Here is an 8,983-nt window from a genome sequence, read left to right as displayed (position 1 = left end):
TTGTTGGCTGAAGTGTTGAGATGACTGCATGGGGCTCAAGTTACCCCGGACTAATGTCTGCCTAATTCACTCACTCTCCACTTCCTGCTGATCCGACTCTTCCCAAAACCTCATTCATTTTCCCTCAATGTCCTCCTTTATCTAAGAGAAATGATGCAGCTCGTTTTCATGCTTCAATCCAAAGCAATGTGGGATCAAACATGATGTGCAATAAATGGAATGGCCAAATGGTTTGTGCATATACAACTGCTCAACTCAACCCAACCAAAGTGCTGTCTATAAAAATAATATAACTCTAAAAATCATATAACAACAAAAATATAACACCAGGAAAATCAAACAGCCAATCACTCACAATTCTCAGATTCAATATAAAATAAGTAAGTCTTTAAGTCCTTTTTAAAAATGCTATAATAGCGCATGTACACTGTAAAATGTGAAAATGTGCAGTTGTTTTTTTAAAAGAGCTTTTGTAAATCATATAAACCTTAAACGAACCCTAAAATACTCTAACCCTTAAAATTAGTCATGTTAAAAAAAGACTTTGACTTAATTAAAAACAAGTTAATTTAGATGTTAATAACTGACAAAAAATATATACTAAGAATATTTAATAACGTTCCCATTAAGTTATGAAAACGTTATTTCTGAATGCTCTCTTAACATTGAAAACATACTTTTTTTTTTTTATGTTTTTAAAACTTTTTTTTTTTATCTTGGTAATAAGAACGTTAAGGGAACATTCCATTCCATCATTCTTCAATCATTATTGGAACGGTCTCTGAACGTTCTGAATTTTTCAAAACGTTTCAGAAAAAAAGCTCAATGAACAGTTTATACATAACTTTTTTGTGCTAACGTTTTGAGAGAATTATTAAAGACCAGATAACTTTGAACTATTTGATTATTAACGTTACTGGAAGAACGTTTGTTCATAACTTTTGAGAGAACAATGTTTTACAGTATGGCATCTGAAGTGAAAATACATGAAAAAAAGTTCTCATTCTCATAATAGATGATTCGGTACAAATCAACAATTAGTGTAGTCACTACAGTTGGTAAAATAATTGTAAAGAGATTACACAATTGTATTATGCTTAATAATGATTTGTAATCACAGATGTTCAAGTAATGCTGTAATAGCCTATAGTGCTCACACACAGAGCGAACGGAGAATAATATTAAACAAAAGTGTAGAATGAGCAGTGTGTGAGAGGAAGTCAGGTTTTATACCACTTGAGCAGTGTGTTGGCAGTGTTTGAACAGTTGTTGAGAAGACAGACTTCCGTGAGGTTTATGGCTCCGCTCCGTGTGAATGTGAACGCGTTCCAGCGCGTGTTTTCCGGCGCGCCTCTGCAGTGAGACACGCAACCGCGCGCTCGCGTCTCTGTGCTCCCGGACCGAGACTCACTTTACGCAGTCCGAAACCAGAGGAATCTCCTTAAGTTTAGAAAAAACACACTCTCGCAGCTGAGTGTGCGGCAGGTCCCGTCCCGGTTTGCAAACGGGGGGTTATAGGTAAAGCTATCGGGCCACCTCGACGACGCACAGGCGCATGGCTTTGATTTAAAGGGGGATTCATCTCGCTCTCCCCTAAACCGAGTGTTGCATGGAGCAGGACAACTACCGGCTGCCGAGAGCGACGAAATGCGCCTTTTAGACGAGAACTCGGGGTTCGTGTTCCTCACCAGTCCGTGTTGGTAGAGGCCTAATGGGTTTACGTGGAGCGCGCGGACCCGAGCTCTACCTGCGCGAGGAGAGTGTTTGTGCGCGGGTGTAGAGGTGACTTACAAACCCTCGCTTTATCGGCCGACAAGGACTGTTCCTCTATCAATCAATCTGTGAGTATTATTCATCTCGCATATTTCCATTGTGCGCTCGCAGTGGGACTGAATGGCGTGGCTTTGATCATTCCCAGCGACTCCATTCGGGTCTTCTGGGACAGCAAGCATCTAAACTGCAGTGTGTGTGTTTAAAACAAACCATCAGCAGAATGAAGATCTGGATTAATACTTTTTAAAGATTGAATGAAGCATGCAGGGTCAGATAATGATGTGTGCATTGTTTCAGTAGTGTTGATAACACGGCAGTTCATCTTGGAAAGAAAGGTTTTTTTTCTTTGGAAAGAACAGGATGGGGGCCAGATGTGAGGCTATACATCACGCTTATCTGTCCTAGAATTATCTCTATTGGAGAAATATGGAGACCTGTGCAATAAAACAACATTTTTAGGGCCAAAACACTACGGGAGAAAGTATTTATTTCTTAAGCTATAGATACAATATATATATATATATATAAAGCAACTTGCATAGAATTTAGAAGCTTTAGTAAAATAAAAGGAATACAGTAGTAACTTTTTATTTAATGGAGTGGCTTAGTTTAGTAACACTTTACAATAAGGTTCATTAGTATGAGTAAATGTATTAACTAACAACGAGCAATACATTTGTCACAGTATTTAATATTAGTTAATAAAAATCCAGCTGTTCATAGTTTGTTCATGTTAGTTCACAGTGCATTAACTAATGTTAACTAATACAACCTTTGATTTTAGTAATGTATTAGTAAATGTTGAAATTAATATTAACTAAGATTAAATAATGCAGTGGAAGTATTGTTCATTCTTAGTTCACGTTAACTAAATAACCTTATTGTAAAGTGTTACCGGTAGGTTAGACGGCTCATCCCAAAATATCCCATTCTTCATAAACTGGGAACTGGTTTGCTTGAGTTGATTCCTGAGGTCTGTGTGCGGCAGCTTCATTTAGATCATGTCACTGCACATGCATTATTCAGCACACACACGTCACAATAGCTCATGAACAGCCTGTCGTCTGACATTTGAATAAGAAGTGCCAGTCAAATAAACAGCAAAACGGTTGTCAAATTTGAATTCGGATTAGAAGCCGTTCACACTTGGATTGGTTTCGACTGAGCACAGTGAAATAAAGGTCTGAACGGACACACAAGCACAAACTATATATAAAAAAAAACAACTCATGTTGTGTAAATGAAGCCCGTCCTCTTTAACCGAGCGCATTTTCTTTGAAAATAATTCGATAACACTTTACAATAAGGTTCATTAGTTAACATTAATGTATTGACGAACATGAACTAACAATGACAAATACATTTCTTACATTATTTATTAATCTTTGTTAATGTTAGTTAATAGAAATCCAGCTGTTCATTGTGTGTTCATGTTAGTTCACATTGCATTAATTAATGTTAAGAAATACAACCTTTGATTTTAATAATGTATTAGTAAATGTTGAAATTAGTATTAACTAAGATTAATGAATGCTCTAGAAGTATTGTTCATTCTTCGTTCATGTTAACTAATGTATTTAACTAATGAACCTTATTGTAAAGTGTTAGCAATAATTCAGTACGCATAACATAAAACCTAGAAAAAGGACAAATGAAGGCCTCATGTGAAAACCCCATAGTTTAGATATTAAATGCATGTATTATGAGTAATTGTTTAGTGCTGGTTCATTTGAATTCAGAGAGTGAACTCACATGGACAAATGCGCAGTTGAAGGAAGTGCCATCTCTGCTCACATCAACCGCCTGTGATTCCTGCCGCTTCGTTTCCAAGCCCGCATTTACATAACAAAGTGTTTGAGTCTCAACTGTGAAAACTTGAGTCCCTCCACCATCCCCCTCCCCAAAGTTGTGTTCAGACGTTTATACTCCAGGACATTCACTCTGCCTCTCCTTTTCATCCAGCCTTTTGTTTTCAGATCATAAGATTCAATTAAATTAGTTATTTTCCAATTTACCAAAAATAAATAAACAAATCCCCAGTCAGAAAGGCTTAAGAATGTGTAGAGGATCCTGATCTCGATTGTCAGAATGTTTAGGATTTTTGGACTTTGTAATGTTCTTAGTATGGTTTTAATTTTTAAGTGTAGTAATTTTTAAGAAATGTTCTTTTATTGTGTATCGGTAAAGATGCACTAAGGAACTCTAGGCTCTCAGGTTTGCAGTGTGTGTGCTTTGCTCTTCTGTGTATATTAAATCTGATTTTTTGTAGGGATGCACGACATATCAGCCACCATACCGGTAGCGGCCGATATATGATAATTTGTAATGTAATGGTTATCGGACCAATAATAATATTCAGCCGATATATCAAAGCCAATAAATAATGTATTATTTCCTTTAGCTGAGACACTTCAGATGCACTGTTCAACATGATGGGTTTAAATTGCTTGAAACATGATTGAAATCACTTTGAAAAAGGAAAATATAGTTCAGCGCAAGTCTGTCATATCGGCTACACACAGTTATTATTATATGTACAAATTGTATTATTATTAAAATTTTAATGAGAACATTATAATTGTGTGTTTGGGACGTGGCTTTTAATGCTGAGACTTTTGTTTTTGTAATCTCAGACTCAAAAATTATATAAAAATTTGGATTTAGATTTATCGGACAATATATTGGTTATCGGCTTTAAAATATAAAGAATTATCGGTTATGGATATCGGTTATGGACTTTATTCCCATGGCTGATTGTGCCATAGTTTACACCAGTATTGTCAAGTCAAATGTATTTGTATTATATAACACTTTTCTCAATACACATTGTTTCAAAGCAGCTTTACCAAAAATGATGATGTTAATATCTTCATGCCTTAGAGCCAGGCGACGATACAAGCAATCAAGCTTGAAAGCTTAGTTTCTACAGTAAAACAGTGGTAACTCTCTACCGTCCATTACTGGCGTCCAAAAAGAAACACCAAAGTGTTGAAGACGGCTAAACTTCTATTAAAGTCCCCCTGTAGTCTATAATTTTACCCCTTAAAACTCATCTTTGATCACCAAAATTACATATGTAAGCGTTTTTTCCTTGAAATAAAAATTCTTCATGCCTTGAAATATCTTGAATGTAACTCGACACTCTTGCCTCATTTAGTATACGCTATGAATATGCAAATGAGCCCCGCCTCCACTCACTCACTCAGCTCAGAGATCCACTGGTTGACGATCACACGTTGATCTGATTGGTTACAAGGTCGTTTGTGACGTCAGAAACTCCAGCGATTTCACACCGTGTTTTTGAGACTGTCTTTGGTTCACTGCAGTTTTAAGCAGAAAATACTCAGCAATGCTGTCGACTTATGAATTTACACATGATTTGTCTTAAAGCATATTAAAAACAACACATAGACACATAAACAACATTAAAAGCTTTTGGAAATTGATCTTAATGCCTTAATTAAAAAAATGAGGAAAACTCCAACCTTTAAGGACACCAATTCTCTTTGTGAATGAATAATGTATCGTAAATAAATAAATGTTTTTCCTTAAAACACAGGGGGAATCAGTCAGGACACCCCTGTGTTAAAGTCCCATAGAGGGGCAGATTTGTATTATTAAAGGCCAGTTATTTCATAGATCCAGGATACTATTTATCCTGATAAAGTTCCTTTGGCCTTTGTAATTAAAATAGCCCCACATCATCACACACCCTTCACCATATCTAGAGATCGGCATGGGGAACTTTCCATAAGATCAGCTCTCAATGCAAATCAAACCAGCTATTAGGCGAACTGAAATAAAACCAAGCCAATCTCTAGCTATGGTGAAGGGTGTGTGATGATTTGGAGCTACTCATAAGGCATTAAGATCAATTTCCAAAAGATGATATTTTTTATTCCTCTTTTTAGGCAACTTTAGCATGGGTGTGTTCACTTATGCTAATCACTGTATATAGTGATCTGGGGCCGTATTCACAAAGAATTTTAAGGCTAAAAGTAGCTCCTAACTGGCGAATTTAGGAGCAACTCCTAAAAATAATGGGCGTGTCACTCCTAACTTTAGGACTCCTAATTTTTTTCACTAAGAGTAATTCACGAAGCATTTTAGCCCTAAAAGTAGCACCTAAGTCTGGGACAGCTTAAAAGAAGTCGAGAGGACTCCTAACTTACTAAGACCTATTCAAAAAGGATTGTAGCGCACACCAGCGCCTCTCGCAGTCGTCCGGGGTCCGCGACACAAGCGGGAATGCTGCATTGATCTGCAAACAAATCCTCTCCCATTCTCACGCTTAGTTTTGCTTGATATCCCAGTGCCGAATTTCCCTTTTATTATGTTTTTTTTTTTCCAGCACCAACTGGGCCAGCAGCCGTTACTGATCCTGCGTCCAGTTGGGCTTTCTTTTCCGTTTTGGCGAGTTCATAATCCACCGTCATTCAACTATTACATTACTTCAATAGAAGCAACATTTCCTTGCTTTAAGTAGTCTATTTAGGCTAATAGGATGTCAATTAACCAAGCAGGTGTTAATGCAAGTGGCGTTTTTTCATTATTAGGCAAGTGGAGGTTTTCATTAGGGTATTAGGCTACCTTGATTTAATTTAATTTAATTCACGACTTTTCTCTCTCTCTCTTCCTTTTTAGAATTACACTGGGGCCTGCACAAACATTATATATGCATTTCGATGACATTACTATTATTATTTTGTGTAGATGTCATATTTAGATGTCGTAATTCCATGATTATGTTAACATGTTGAAAGGCGTTGTGAATAACTTTTAAGAGAAAACTCCTAGCTAAAATATTTTAATGCGATTTAGGAGTACTCCTAGTGGTAAGATAAAATTCTTTGTGAATACGGCCCCAGATGTAACGGTGATCTGATGTAACGGTGATCTGATGTATATAGACGGTTTCGATAACACCTGATTGATTCCCTATCAGCACTTCAGCGTAATGATCAGGCTATTGATTCGATCGTGATCATGCTCTGTTACACACAATGAGTTGTGGCACATATTGAATGCAGTTTCACACATATACTTTACATTAGACTGATGGTGTGAAACGCTTTGCTTGCTGAAACGATCCTGTTGTCAGTCTTTAGTCTTCAACACATCCCACGTGTGAGTCCCGGCGGCTTGTGGTCCTTCTCCTCATCCCGTCCCCTTACTCGCTTCTTGCCAAGTTCTCCGCACTGCCCTGTCGAATTAAAGCTGAGGAAAGCGTGCATGCATGTGAACATGAAGACAGCATTCAGATATATCATATTACACCACTGGTTTCTTTTACCAGTCTTTACTGACTCCATCCACCAAAAGACTGTGTCTGTCGAAAGCAATAATGGCTCAAGAGCTCGGGGCAAAGGCAGAAGGGGGTTAGGGCTCCGGGTTCATGGAAAAAACGGTATGGATCTGTGTGTGTGTGCAATGAGGAGTGAAGCATCTGGAAAAGTTCAATACTGTTTTGTACAGTGGGAGAATTCAGTTGTTGCTCAGACTACTTCATGCATAAGGAATGTTGATTATTATTTAACGTTTCTCATATTAAACAGCAGAAAGAATGGATGTCATAGATGGGTTTTATCTTTAGGATTATGAATTGACAAATGTGGGATTTCCTAACTTGCCACTTGAGTATGAGCGTATGTTTAGACCACTTTTGATTGTTTAAATTAACCATTTCCCGGAATTGGTCTTTGAATCGGTGTCAGTCCATAAAGTCGATGAATGGAGATTGATCTCTGTAGTTTGCGAACGTTCCCACAGAAGTGATCTGGATTACTCCAGTTCTTGGCATATCTTATTTCTGCTGTCCTAGAAAGTCTTGTGTCTTTCTTGTGTTACTATTTAGACATCATCATGATGCATGTAAGCAAGCTGGCGCTATCATGTGTTGTTACACAAAGATCATTTTAAAATGTGTTTTTATGGTTAGTTACTGTATAACATTGCACACACACACACAGACACACACTAAACGCAGTTTTTTGTTGTTTTATATGTAAAATCCAAAGCAATTGCATTGTGAATGTGGTGAAAATGTTTTCCATGCTTTCGGAAATGCCAGGAATCTTAAGAACTTGACAAGTTAGTTTGTCAATTTATATTGCAATTTAATGCTCTTTTCTAAATGTACAGAAATGTAACCATACTTTACCATTATGTTTAAGCAGTTTTAATCTATAATCTGGATATTGTAGTTTGGAAATGTAATATTTTCAAATCAACTCTATTTCAGGACATAGCACACATTATTGAGAATTAAAAAAAAAATTACATTCATATCATACATCTCATATTAGTATTGCTAAATAACCAAAGACAGCGTGAAAAGTTACCAGTACAATAGCTTTTGCAGTATGTAATTTTATACCCTTAAATTATTATTTAGACTATTTTATATTTAAACTTATGCAAATGCGTTGTGAATGTGGGGGAAATACTTTCCATGCTTTTACAAATCTTATTTTGCTCATGCAAATGGTTTTTAGCCATTATTTTCTTTTCTTTCCGTATATGCCAGAAACCTCAAGTAGCTGAAGAGATACACATAGTGCTCTTTGAGCAACAATAAAAGCTATTGATAATCATGCAACCTTTTCCCCATTTTGTTTGTGTACAAACAACAAAGGCCATTATATGATATATTTAGCTTCAGTTCAACTGGTGGATCATGGTGCCGAACGCCACCGGTTCCTGCAGGGAAAACACACACTCTTCACATGGCCAGTGTCACTCATTATTTCTCTAATGAAGGCTAAAATGTTGGAGAGGAGAAATGACCCTGTAGAAGCAGTTCTCATCCGTGAAGAGAGACGGGAGAAATGTAGGGACAGAAAATGCTGGTTGAAAGTAGCGTTCAGTCTGTCAGTAAACATGTTACGGTTGTGCGTGGATGTTTCTGTACCCGCAACATTAGGGATTTGTGTGTGTGTGTGTGTTTGCAATCAGTTGCGAGCAGTCTTTAGAAACCTCAGAACAGAATGAAACCGCTATAATCTCTCGATAATCATCTTTAATCTCATTATGAATACAGTGAAATAAATAAACATGGATTTTTCCACATTTCTATGTCTGTGAAGGTGTCAGTCAAGTCAATTCTATTTATTATAGAGCTTTTTGCAATACACATCTTTTCAAAGCAGCTTTACAGAAAATCATGATGCTGATGTTTATAATATCTTAATATCTTCATGCCTTATAGTCA

General features: G+C 36.9%; 1 protein-coding gene across 9 annotated transcripts in view; it reads left to right on the top strand.

The window, feature by feature from the left end:
* Window positions 1-1,274: 1,274 nt before the first annotated feature.
* Window positions 1,275-8,983, top strand: part of LOC130100417 (adhesion G protein-coupled receptor L2-like) — a 125,678-nt gene continuing 117,969 nt past the window's right edge. For 5 of the 9 annotated variants that reach the window (XM_056265890.1, XM_056265917.1, XM_056265908.1 and 2 more), the window contains exon 1: window positions 1,276-1,845. The gene's annotated coding sequence lies outside the window, so the exon portion shown is untranslated. Of the gene's footprint in view, window positions 1,846-8,983 lie in introns of all 9 variants that reach the window. The other 4 variants (XM_056265876.1, XM_056265931.1, XM_056265884.1 and 1 more) reach the window with 3 other exon arrangements.

Source organism: Rhinichthys klamathensis, unplaced genomic scaffold (genome assembly GCF_029890125.1).
Source record: "Rhinichthys klamathensis goyatoka isolate OS25496 unplaced genomic scaffold, OSU_Roscu_1.1 h1tg000011l_1, whole genome shotgun sequence".
Taxonomy (NCBI): domain Eukaryota; kingdom Metazoa; phylum Chordata; class Actinopteri; order Cypriniformes; family Leuciscidae; genus Rhinichthys; species Rhinichthys klamathensis.
The sequence above is the reverse complement of the archived record's forward strand: the minus strand, read 5'-3'. Positions and strand labels throughout refer to the sequence as shown.